The sequence below is a fragment of the Centruroides sculpturatus genome, unplaced genomic scaffold, assembly GCF_000671375.1.
Source record: "Centruroides sculpturatus isolate CEXI.00-Female unplaced genomic scaffold, Cexi_2.0 scaffold1519, whole genome shotgun sequence".
Taxonomy (NCBI): domain Eukaryota; kingdom Metazoa; phylum Arthropoda; class Arachnida; order Scorpiones; family Buthidae; genus Centruroides; species Centruroides sculpturatus.
Window position 1 is genome coordinate 36,624 of NW_019385776.1, and position 10,168 is coordinate 46,791.

General features: G+C 29.5%; 1 protein-coding gene across 1 annotated transcript in view; it reads left to right on the top strand.

Annotated features, from left to right (window-relative positions):
• Positions 1 to 9,387: 9,387 nt before the first annotated feature.
• The window catches only part of LOC111642055 (fatty acid hydroxylase domain-containing protein 2-like), a 16,083-nt gene continuing 15,302 nt past the window's right edge, over positions 9,388 to 10,168 (top strand). The window contains exon 1 of the mRNA XM_023388324.1: positions 9,388 to 9,485. The gene's annotated coding sequence lies outside the window, so the exon portion shown is untranslated. The remainder of the gene's footprint in view (positions 9,486 to 10,168) is intronic.

The window sequence follows — 10,168 nt, forward strand, 5'->3', positions numbered from 1 at the left end:
TACTATATTCTGACAATCAAATCTAAATGTTCATTTTTTACTAATGAGAAATAACAGCAATTTTCAAATTAAAAGTGCAGCTTTATAAAAGCGTTGTAACGCTTATAAATAAAAATGAAACATTAAATTTAACTTATAAACAAATAAAGAATAAAAAATATAGAATTAAATAAAGTAAATTTTAGTTATTTAACTGTTTAAAGATATTTAATAAATTTATTTTTGTTATAATAATAAATATTTTATAACGTAAAATAATCGTAAAAAACACAATATAAATATTATTTCGAGTAATAATATTAACGTAAATTCTCACTCTTACGTTAAAATTAATTATGCGATACACGTGCTTGAAAAAGTTAAGAATTTAGGCAAGTTATGAAGTAAATGACGTTGTCAAGTATAATTTATTTGCATATATTTGCCTAACAAGAAACATTAAAATATCTGTTTACAAATGTAAAATATAAAGGAAACCTCACTTAGCAAATACATTAAAAATATGAAACATTTTAATTCATCCATCCATCATTTGAACAAAAAATTTCTAGAAGGTTATGAAACAGGCTGTGCCTAATTGACACCAGTAGAGTTTTATATGGCCTTTTTAGCCTTCTTAATGCCGAATGTACTATAAGTGATAAAACTCGAAATTTCTGTAAGTTATGAAGTAATTTACGCACGTAATAAGTAGGTTATGCCTACTACACGAGTTTTTGACACGTCATATTCTTAGGTGAAAATTCCTTAAGAGTGACTAAAAGTCGAGGAAAGGTGTCATAAGGTCTCACCATCACTTCTGAGAAATTGTAAGTTGACACTCTCTCAAGCTGACCTATACTAGCTTCTAATAAGGTCATCATGGGGTTCGATTCTCACAATAAATTCTTATGCTTAAAATACGTTTAGTGAAAAAAACGTGTGAAACATGCAATTCTCAAAACCTGGTGTGCAAAGCACAAAAATATATTAAAATATATTGAAATAAATAGCTGAATAATCTAGAGATGGACAAATACTATCCACGAATACTCGAATATTAGCAGTATTCGAACATTCTTTAGTATACTTTCTAGTACTCAAGATCCGAAATCTCGAACATTACGTTAATAAAAGGGTACTTCTTGTAGATTCTGGAGTAATAAACGGGGAGGAGTAACTCATATGTAATACTTGTTTTTAACACGTGAACGACCATTATATCGCAGACAGTTCAAAAAACATATTTGCCATCATAAATGTTTTTAAAGGTAACGTTTAGAAGGAGTTCGAACACATAAATATTAATTGTATCCTTCATTGCGTATAGATAACCCCACTTCATCACCTCTATTTTAATTTGTGACAGGAAAAAAAGCAAATAAATATTAATTAATTTCTCTAAGTATTTGGAATATTCAAGTATTCGAGTAGCACCGTTATTTTCTAGGAATTATCACATTCACACACTCAAAAAATACCAGCAATCAGTAATTTTATTTTACCCAATTCTGGGTGAAATAAAGTTGTTAATTCGCTAGTATTTTTTACCTATAATAACAATAGATTACTATGACGTAACTGATTGACCTATAATAGATCGGTATGACGTGTGATAGAATGAAAACCGTGAAGAAATTACTCCCTAGTTCAAATTCAATTAATTCTATCGTTTTTGATTAAAGAACTCTTCCATTATACGTAAATCATTACGAGGTTATATTGCAAACGGCCTTGTTGACTGTAAAGTAAATTATTGTAATTTATAACCTTTTAATTAAACTGTATTATTTTTGAATAATTTTATCGCAATTATAACTGCGATAAACTAATTGTAGCGCAAGTAACTGTAATATTTCATAAATTAAACAATTCGTTTGTCGATCTGACCGAATTTTTTTTTTTAATTCGGTCAGATCGTAAGTACATATGTGTGGATTTACATAAAATAATATAGATATTTACATAACTTGCGAGGATTTATAATTATGTATGTTCAACTGTTAAAGGGCGATCGAAATATTATTTCACAAACGTAGACGTAGTAAGCTGTATCATTTGTTTTTGTATTTTATGTTACGGATAGGATTATTTTTGAAATTTTCATCTAAAATAGCTGCTTACGCGAAAGCAAAATGCAAAGGTTAACCTTTAACCTTACTCTTGCGATCTTTAACCTTGCATAAATTTCTGTTTTCTTTTCTAGCATTTATTTCCGTCTTTATATTTTGTATTTTTTATTTCGAATGTAATTTATTCTTTTATACGTAAGCATGTGTTGTTATTTTCGCTTCATCCAAGGCCGTAATCTCAACCAGTAATCTAGAATTTGAGGTAGAAGTTACCCAATCACCAATCACTTTTCTTTTCATACGTAAACTATAATTGATTCATTTATAACTCAAATTTTTTATGCTCCTTGTGGATACGGACGTAAGTGATATATTTGTGATTAATTTAATTAATAGAATCATCACTTAACTGTTACTAATTAATTATATTTTTAACTTAATTATTATTTCGGATAAAAGTGGCTTAATATATAAGATTAAGACCCTTCTTGATTCACGTCTTGCGTTACTTATTCTCGGACCTATTAAGGATTATTGAAGGCCTCCAGGCTTCAAAGCTTTTGATATCGCGCCTCGATTTTCATCTATCTAAATACGTTCTTGAAATTAAGGAAGGTCGGATGAATTGACACACGAATCTTAATTAATTAAGCATTTAAAATTTAAAAATCAACAATAATTTATATTTTCGGTTTTAAGCCTACTTATGTGAATTTATGAATGAATAATTATTTAATTGTATAAGTATTTAAATATAAAATAATATATTTACTTTATTATTCAATAAATTACACAATACGCAGAAAATTAGGCCTATATACAATCGAAACTTGAATAAAAGTCATTTTGAGGAACGTTAAGCGCAAATGCATACAAAATAACCTCCAACGGCCATTTGTTATGCTCTCTTATATTAAATTATTCTAATTAGTTTTATACGTGTAATGTGATTAATTAATAATTAATTCCTGTATCGCATCACATTAAAGGAATTATTCTTCTATATGTAAGAAATATTAATTGAGCAGTAACGTTTTGTTTGTGTAGTGTACACGATTAAGTTATTTTAACGCCATTCTTACATATTTCTTTCATAACAAGTTCGCTAATGACGTATCAGTAAACTGCACATGCGTTTTGATATAAATCAATTAATTTATACTTTATTTGAGTGCAATTCGTTCCAAGTTATTATAAAAACAATTTGCACGAAAATCTTATTTTGGGCTTAATTAATTTTAAAAAATTTTCAATTATTCATATTAATTTGATCCTTTCTAAACTGTTTACTGTCGCTTATTCTAAGATGTTTTTACTTTTTTTAACACAAATAATTTCAATTAAATAAAAAAAAGTAATATCAGAATCTGCATTAAACATTAAAATGTTGAAGTTTTAAAATTCGTTTATATTCTGTAATTAATTACGAAATTAAATTAATTAATTAAGGTGAAACAATCGACTTGCGTGGTTAGGCTATACATAAAGGTAAAATAGCGCGAAGGCTAATGAATTCCTCCGAAAGTCTACCTAGCACAAGTCCTAAATGAGAATGTTATTTAATTAAACATATTTTTACTTTTTGTTACGTGTAAGCTGGTTTTATATGAATTCATGTTGAATATTCTAATGGCGAAGTTTATTTAAAATTAATTTTACTTCCTTTTCTCCTTATAAATAAAACTGTGCGTTCGAATTTTATTCTTTTTTGGATACAATGAAAGAAAACAAATGTAGCAGAGTACAAAGGCTTAAAAATAAACTAAATACTTCTCGCTTAAATACTCTATAATGAAATAGGGTGCGTGTTATAAACGGTAAGGTATGGTATATTTCATATAGGCTATAAATAAAGATGTTAATTCATTATATTTATTAATTAATATTATATTATATTATAGTTATTAACATAAATATTTCCAAACAATGTTTAGATGTAATAAATTCGTGTATTAACTTCATTGACCATTGTTGAATTTATTAATCTCATTTAAAATAGGTAGCAAGAAGTTACTTAACTTTCTTGAAAAATTCGAAATTTTGATGAAGCCATCTGTTATCACACATTATTAAACATTTTTTATATCTTTATTTATTATAAAATGACAAAAAATTTAATTTTGGGGGTAGGGATGAGTTTTATAAAAAAGTTGTAAATGCTAATAATCAATAAAATCGTCATTAACTCCGACCCTACTGCAGATATCAAACACGACCCCGTTTATCTCCCCACTCCGTCCATTACTGACCATCAAAATTTAATAGTATTAATCTCCTAATATACAAACAGCCCTGCAAAATTAGACATTTTCGATAAAAAGTATGGAGTTATTAGCATTCAAAGAGGGTGAAGAAAATCGTGCCACCACACACTAACTTCCATACATATAGAAAAACACCTGTATTTTATTCATTTCTAGACGTTTCAAAAAGCCCTGAGCACAAAAACGTAAAAATTTTCGATTTACTACTTCATACTTTTTACGATTCATACTTTTTTCCTGTTATATATAACAGAGTCGAGAGTAGACATATTATTTAATACGTTTACCTAAAAATTTATAAATCTTACTTGGTAGGTAAATGTATGAGATATCCTTGAAAACGTCAGTTGTCCTTGAAAACATATTTGTGCCTGACATTACTTATTTTTTAATGTTTGAATCATATCGGCTCATAGAAGAGTAAGAAGTTACCTCTGTTGTTTCTACACAATAAAATACTTATCCTGGTTTGTTTTACTTTTTTATTTATAACTATTACCGTTATATTTTGAAACAAATAACATATTTATGTTTATTTATTCTTTTTATTAATTTAATAAAAATGTTTTATTCGGAATTAAATTTTAGAATAAAATATTAGTGTGAATTTAGTTTTAAACTTGAATAATTTGGCTTGTAACTTGTATAAATGTATTATTTGACGGTTGCAAATAATAAATACAAATAATTTTACTAATTTATATTATTTTTTATTAAAATTATTTATAATTTTATTCAAAATTTATACGCTTAGAAATTAATTATTATTTTTTAAATGTTTCTTAGGCTTACTTTATATTTTTAATTTAAAAATCTCTGTCAATTTTTCATCAGTGAAAGTAAAAAATAAAATTATTTTAAAATATAAAGTTAAGATATTAAATGAAAAACAGACTTTCGGGCTGATTCTTGATAAATATAATTCGGAATTTCTATCAGTCGGATTCTAGTCTCGTGTACGAATAGCAACACAAAAGCGTCGAGAACATCATGTGTTACAAACTTGAACAATGAATGATCTCAGGAAAGAAATTGGTACCATGTGATGTTCTCAACACATTCCTGTTGCTACTCCTACGACTCCAGACTGAAAAGAATTACTGTTTAACTCAGGAATTCTGAACCTTTACTGGCTCAGGAATGATGTCATCATTTCTTAATCTATAAACATACGCAAATACCGCAACGAAAAGAGGAAAAAGTTAACCTGCTGAGTTTGGAAACGAAAAATCCAGTAACGAGTTGCTTAACTTTCCCGGCAACATTTGGTGGTGACATCTTATATTAGATTTTCTCAACCTGTAACGAATCGTCGCCCCCTTCAATGTAGTATCGCCCCCTTCGCTTCAAAATTCCGATGCCGAAAGCCAAGGCTAATGCCAAATTCGTACTGCATTGAATAGACTAGTGACTAGTATAATGTTATTTGTTTAATTATTGTACGATATAACAAATAAACTATCTAATTATTCTTAATATAATGTTTTATTGTATCGGCCAGAAAATTGTTTTTCGCCCCCTAAAATAGAAATTGTTACTAATCTCCCCCTCAACATGGAAAGTCACCCACATGGGGGCGATATCGCCCACGTTGAGAAACACTGTCTTATATCATATTTTATTTTAAAAATTATATGTTTTTAACTATAACAAAATGGCAAAATGTTCAATTTTGAGGGTAGGGATGGGTTTTATAGAAAATCTGTAAATGCTAATAACGGGGAAAATCGTCATTAAGTTCGACCCTACTCCAAATAAACACGATTCTCATTATCTCCCCACCCCATCGACGTTTAATCACCAAATTTAATAGCATCAATCCACCTAATGCACAAGTCTTCATACAAAATTTCAGAAATTTTCGAGGAAAAGCAGAGGAGTTTTTAAGATTCAAACAATATAAACAAATTCGTGTCTTCCACACACTCGAACATCTATCTATACATACAGTAAATATCCTCCAAGTTTTTTTTTTTTTTTTTGCATTTCGCGGCGTTTTAAGATGTCCTGAGTCCAAAACTGTAAAAATCTTGGAGGGTCATGTTTTGACCTTCGTTATACTTACTTATGTTATATATAACAGCCTGAAAAATAAAAATTTCACTTGCAGTTGTGTATTAATCGGTGGTGGAATATAAAAGTTTTTTTTTGCAGGATTTGGTGGATAATATAAATATAATCTCTGGTTTTATGTTAACTGTTTTAAAGATTTATGTTTTAACGTATTTATTTTGTGGTTATGTTATTTTTAATTGTTTTATGGCAATAGAGAGGGGTGTTAATTAATCTTAAAAAATTTAGTAAAGAGTTTGTCAGTTGTTTCCTTTATCTACAACACTTTAACACTGAGGAAAGATGAAAGAAAAATGAATACTGACTATACATATTTGATTTACTTGTATAGGACAAAGCGACACATGCGACTTTATATTAGAAATTGAACGCTATTTAAGTGTTACTGACGTAAAGAAGATCCGAAAAATTCCACGTGGCCAGCCCGTTGTCCGAGCGACAACCCATCACTAACAGTTCAGTGGTTTTATCCATTCGACCAGCGGCGCCCGTAGATTACGAAAAAGGAAGTCACAAACTATAAAAAAACGGCTTGGTACTGTACATTACGCAAGGAACTTAACGTCGAATCAGCACTATCATAAGATAGCACTGGCTGCACTCAGGGCTAACTTGGCTTTAAAAACAAGAAATGAGGGTTTGATCAACATACGACGAAATTGCATAGGTGAATGGACAGATAGCAATCTTTAGTTTCTTTTATATTCGAAGAATGGTGTAGAAGTCATGAATTTTCTGTTGTTTGGAGCCTTCTTGGAAATTAGCAAAGTACCAATCGAGACGAAAGAAGGGGCACGTGTTCCAAGTGCTCCAATGTACGGGCGCCCCAGTACTCTACCACTGGTGGGCTCCTGGTAACTATACCGTATATGTTTTTGTAGAAAGCAGCTTACACTTATAGTAAATATGTAATCTTCGTATTTACTATAAGTGTAAATTACACTTACAGCGACAAAATATATTGAAGGGTGTACAATCTAGTTCGTAAAATGCAGGGGCGGATCTAGGTTTTTCGGAGCCTAGGGCTTATTGAAGTCCAATGGGGTACCATTTACAATAAAAGAAAACAATACTATAAATTATCATTATTATTAATATTAACTATGTTTTACTATACGATAAGTGTTCATTGTTAATGAAATATTATTAAAAATTTATAATAATAATTCAATTTTTATTTGTCCTTGACACTTGGGACACATGGCTTAGACCCTATTAGTCTCTATGTACCGTACTGTACATCAATTTTTAACGCTGATAACGAATAACTTGGAGTTAATTGGAAGTTAATAACTAGTGGTATTAACGTGTTTTCGTTAAAATTCCATAAGAATAATCATCGGAAAAATTCCTAATTATAACATTTAATAATGTATAATACGTATATGATTTATTACGGTAAAGCCTAAATTTAAACTTTTATTATTTTGTTAGGATAATAGTTATAACTTCATGAGGCCCAGGTAAATTTGAATGAATGGGCCCAACGGTGAGTGTTGATTTCAGACATTTTTCTTCCAGGGAATTTTTTGGGGGAAGTATTTTCTTATAAAGGATTCGTTTGTAGCCCCCTGTTGTGCGGAGCCCCAGGCAATTTTTTTTTGCACATGGGATACCTTGCCATTCAGAAAAATACGATTTTGAATAGTCAAATTAGTAATACCTTTCTTACTGTTTCGGCAAGTAAAACAGTTAAATTTCATAAAGTTTTTTTAGAAAATATAAAGTGAATCATTTATTTAATAGCAGTCTGTTAAAATTTATTAAACGAATTATTTATAGTGATGTAACGAATATTCGGTTATTATTCGGTATTCGGCCGAATACCGAATACCTAAAAACAGGAGTAAGAAATAACAAAAACACTGTAAATTAATTATTTTGGTATTTAGATTCAATGTTATCGGGTTAGTGTTATTTGTTTATATTTATTTATAACTTATAACATGCACAAAATATATTTTGGGCAAATTTATATTTATAATAAATATGATAACTGATGGCTCCACCAAATGTTGCCGGGAAAGTTTAGCATCTCGCTGCTGGATTACAGTAGAACCCCTCTAATCCGTCACCTTTGGGACTGGGGGTATGGTCGGAACGCAAAAAAAATCGGATTATCAGAAAAAAGTAAAATAAACAATCTTCCCCTTTGTCCAGTCTTTGTAGCACTGCTAATTTTTCATTTAATGAAAGAGCAACGTGTTTACTTTTCACTCCTGACATGTTGAAAACACGCACAAAACTGTACACGTACACACAATGTAAAACATATACTGTAACGAACACAGAAAAACTCCACGGACGGTGAGTCACCGACGAGTCGGGACAAGTTTCTCGACTCCGACCACAGTCGGATTAACCGGAGTGACGGACTAGCCGAGGGCGGACTAGAGGGGTTCTACTGTATTTTAAGTTTCAAACTAGAAAAATGCAAACTTATATTAAATGTATTAATTCAAGTGAGTCATACATTTCCTATTATAAAGATTTCTCTGATAAAAAAGAGCTAGACGAAGCTATCCAACGTTATCTTAATTCTCTAATTTCTTATTTGAAAATAAAAAGCTGGTGGCCTGTTCAAAGTGTTCTGAGTCCAAAACTATAAAGTCTTTGAGGGGATCATTTTTTGACCCATTGCCATACTTACCCTCGGTTTTACATAACAGAGTTGTTTATGTAAAATTAAAGAAAAAATAATTACACGACGAATATATATCATACTTAAACCTACGTTAATTATATACGATTTTATTGGAATGAATTCAAAATTTAAACTTTTATTATAAAAGTTTTATATAAAAGTTTTAAACTTTTTTTATAAAAGTTTTTAAGCATTTCGTTTTGAAATCGATAATTATTATTTGAAGGCTAGAAGTACAGATGTTCTATATAATTTTTCAAGGAAATTCACGCCAGCCTTAACTTTACATTTTTGTCATAAACAAACTATTAATTAGGAAGCTGAATAGTAATTTGTCTCTATCTATAATTTTCATTGTGCGTGAAGCAGGACCTCGGAGATTATTATCAACTGTTTGTTTCCTTAGACGACAATTCATTACGTTCGGCAAAACAGGAAGGATCTGATAGGGAAGTAAGTCCATTTTATGTGCATTGTAATCTTTTTATTTTAATAATTTTTGTTTTATTTCTCTATGTATTTAAGTTTTTTGCTATATTTAATCGGCCAACGTGTTCTAACACATAAGTTTCATTAATATATAACAGTGAAACGTAGGAAATCGATATTTCAAGTTGGTACGATATACTACTAATTACTAATCGAATTTGAATTAAGCAGAAAAATTAGAAAATTCTGTTGTCGAAACGACTATATTTTCATACATTTTAGTAAAAAAATCTTAGCATCTAACTTATGGAATTGTAGTAGTTAGATCTAACAAGCGAACTGTCGGAGTGTCTTCTAATAAATTTTAATAGAATTTAGTTAATAACTACGTTAAAAGTATACAAACTCTATTTTAAATTAGTAGCATTTACTAAAAGTGTTGATCAGAGTTATTAGCAATCAAATGTTGCACTACTTTATAGTAGTTGAACACTATTATGCAAATTTTTAGAAGTGAAAGGGTCGCGGAGAAAGACGGCGATATTACATTTAGAATAAATTCTGGAATTTTCAAAAATGGTTGAAGAATTAATAAAATTTTGTATACTTTTAACATAATTATTAACTAAATTTTATTAATTCTTCAACCATTTTTGAAAATTCCAGAATTTATTCTAAATGTAATATCGCCGTCTTCCTCCGCGACC